This window comes from Podarcis liolepis (assembly GCF_965112155.1).
Source record: "Podarcis liolepis genome assembly, chromosome: 11".
Classification (NCBI taxonomy): domain Eukaryota; kingdom Metazoa; phylum Chordata; class Lepidosauria; order Squamata; family Lacertidae; genus Podarcis; species Podarcis liolepis.
Window position 1 is genome coordinate 13,359,645 of NC_139565.1, and position 3,516 is coordinate 13,363,160.

A 3,516-nucleotide genomic window follows, 5' to 3' on the forward strand; every position below is an offset into this window, starting at 1 on the left:
GGGCCAGTGGTAAAGGGAACTTCATGTGTGACTAGGCATTAAGGAAGAACTGGGCCATGTTTTCAAAGCCCACTCTTCTCTGGCCTTAGGAAAGAATAATAGAATTGAACGATGTTAAGCAGTTTTCATTCTTAATATATTTTCCATAGCATTTTCATGAATAATTGGAAGGCTGCAAACAGAAAATGGACCTTATCAGAAAATTGCATTTATGGACCAGTCTTAAAAATCAGTAGGCCCTCAGCTTCTCATGGCTGACTACACAAAGGCACCACCCAAATGCTGGTAGATACAATGGTGCAAATATGAGACAAGGATGGAGTCTTAATCCATATTCTATTTAACTGTTCCATAGAGTTTAGTGTTGTTGGTTTAATACGTTCCTTGAGAACTGCAGGATTTGACTGCACATTAAACTGCCAATCTAAACCATAATAATCTGCAACAAACAGGAATTACTTCTAAGTAAACATAAAATATGGCTGAAAAATGTTCTAGTTGGGAAATGCCAAACTTATCGCTGCACTTCTATAGTACAGTATATGCCAACATACATACAAGGTAAGCATCCTTCTTTATTCTTACAATTCAGCTTTGCAAGCTACTACACCAAGGTACCCCCAAGCTTTTAAAGACTTTATGGTGTGCTTTGGTCACATTTCACTACTGGGTTCCAACTGGAAGACGATTCTTACCATGGGTGACAAAATAAATTGAATCACTCAGTTTGTGGAGTTCAAGAGCCACCAGATTGGAATCAACACAGAAATGGGTGTCCAGTTTGTAACATCATTGCTACCATTCTACAATAATGCTGTTTTGTTAAAAAGATACTTCAGTGTCCTAAGAGAAGGAGAACAGAAACCACAATGAAGAGCAAGAGCGCTCCAGGATCTACAAGTCTGTAGCAGATCTTCCTTAGGTGCTTTTGGATATTGCTAAATCATCACAGGCACAACTTTCCTCTTGCCGAGCTAAAATTAGAATTGCTTTGGGCCAGTTTCAAGACTCTGGGAAAGCTCTTCATTTGCCATCCTGCCGTTCTTATACTGCAAATGCCGACTCCATTCTCAGGCTGATGCTTTAATCCTGCCCTGGATATTCTATTCATTTTGCTAGCCAATGAAACAAGGCAAAACACATGCAACACATTTTATCTGGTTCATTTAATTTATATCCTGATTCTCAGGACCAAGATATACATGTAAAAGCAGAACACAATTCTGTAAATCAGTGGTGGGCAACCCATCAGTCCACAAGACAAATTAGACCCACCAGCCCTTGTGAGACTGGTGTGTGACCCACCTTTTCTGCACTTGACATCACAGTGTTATGAGGGTGTGTGTGTGTTTTTTTTTTGCAGAGGAGTAGTCTGTATGTGAGATAGTGAGAAAGCCAAAGCCTGAGTTTAGAGTTGAAAGTTGCAGTGATCAGGGCCAGAAGCAGCAGCAAGCTGGAAAGTCAGAGCAACACTTGAGAGCAATGTTTGTGGTCTGTTTGAATCCAAGGCTGCGGCTATGGAAGAGGCAATACCTTTTTGAGATGTAGACTTTGGTGGTAAAAGTAAAGGACCCCTGACAGTTAAGTCCAGTCGCGAATGACTCCGGGGTTGTGGCGCTCATCTCGCTTTATTGGCCTAGGGAGCGGGCGTTTGTCTGCAGACAGTTTTTCCGGGTCATGTGGCCAGCATGACTAAGCCGCTTCTGGTGAAACCAGAGCCGCACATGGAAACGCCGTTTACCTTCCCGCCGCAGAGGTACCTATTTATCTACTTGCACTGGTGTGCTTTCGAACTGCAACGGGAGCTCACCCCGTCACGGGGATTCGAACCGCTGACCTTCCAATCAATAAGCCCCAGGCTCAGTGGTTTACACCACAGCACCACCTGTGCTCTGTTTGTACATATGTGTAAATAAACCATGAACCATAAAGACATCACAGACTCCACCGTGCCTCATTCGAAAAGGAAACACAAACTCTGGGTAACGACCTGGAACCTCACACTGCTCTGTGAAACAATATAATTCCAGGCACAGGAAAGTTCAAGCTGGAACAATTCAAAACGGGAACTCAACCCATAGCTGCAATTGCTTTGTAGCTGTGGCTCAAATTTGGCACTTACTGAATTTGGCATCTTACAGACAGGTGCCTAATGTACCACTTTAGATAATATGGGTTGTGTTCTCATTATATAATTCATATATATTTCATGAGTGGGAAAGTAGCTAACCCTCTGTAGTTCACTCTGGCAGACAGAGCTGTCCAGGTGTCATTCACCAGTTGTCATAAGATTCTTCCTTTGCAGGCTGAACTTTAATTCAGTGCTTCAAGCTGCAGCTTGAAGTTTCAGTCATGCGATGTCACATGGCCCGAAAGAGGGTTAGCCACTTCTGGATGCAGCCTTCGAATCTAATGACTCACTGCAAACAAACAATACTGGGGTAAGGGATAACAGAACATTAGTATGATGCGCTCCAATTATCAGACTCCAACCCTAATTCTGACACCCACCTTTTTTACCAACTTCAGTTTCCAAATTGTCTTTAAAGACACTCCCACATAAATGTATTGCGGTAGTGCAGTTTACTTGCAGGATATACCGTAAGTAGGGCATGAGTAACTGAGGCCAGTTTGATTTTCCCCAGGAAAGAGACCAAGTCATCCGGGCAGCTGGTAAACCAGCCAAACTAGTTGGTGAGCATGTGATTGGCAATGGTCTTATTGGCAATAAAAGCCACTTGTATTCTGTGGACAGATCGTCCTCGTTCACGTAGCTAACTTGCATCACGTATACTGCTTATCAGGTAAAGATGTGGGTGGCGCTGTAATCTAAACCACTGAGCCTCTTGGGCTTGCCAATCAGAAGGCTGGTGGTTCGAATCCCTGCGGTGGGGTGAGCTCCTGTTGCTCTGTCCCAACTCCTGCCAACCTAGCAGTTTGAAAGCACGCCAGTGCAAGTAGATAAATAGGTACTGCTGCAGCAGGAAGCTAAACAGCGTTTCTGTGTGCTCTGGTTTTTGTCATGGTGTTCCGTTGCGTCAGAGGCGGTTTAGTCATGCTAGCCACATGACCCGGAAAGCTGTCTGTGGATAAACACTGGCTCCCTCGGCCTGAAAGCGAGATGAGCGCCGCAACCCCAGAGGTCCTTTACCTTTTTTTTTTTTTTTACTGTTTATTACTGACATTTTCCCATCAGAAAATTATTGTTCTAAGAATTTTGTTTTTAATTTTTACAAAAATCACCTAGGAAAAATCTAAGGGGAAGGGGGACAGCAAGGGGGGGATTCAAAGCAGTTCACATAAAATGGTATAAAATATTCGTTAAAATACAAATAAAAATGCAACAAAACACTAAACAAAAAATTATCAAAATATAGTCAAAATAAGTTTGAAAAACAAATGTACATGATTACATAGTTGGGTAGGCTTGCCAAACCAACTTTTTTTTTTTTTAGCCGGCATTGAAGGTTAAGATTAAGATTAATAGGATCTCTTGCAGACTGGAGAATTCAGAGG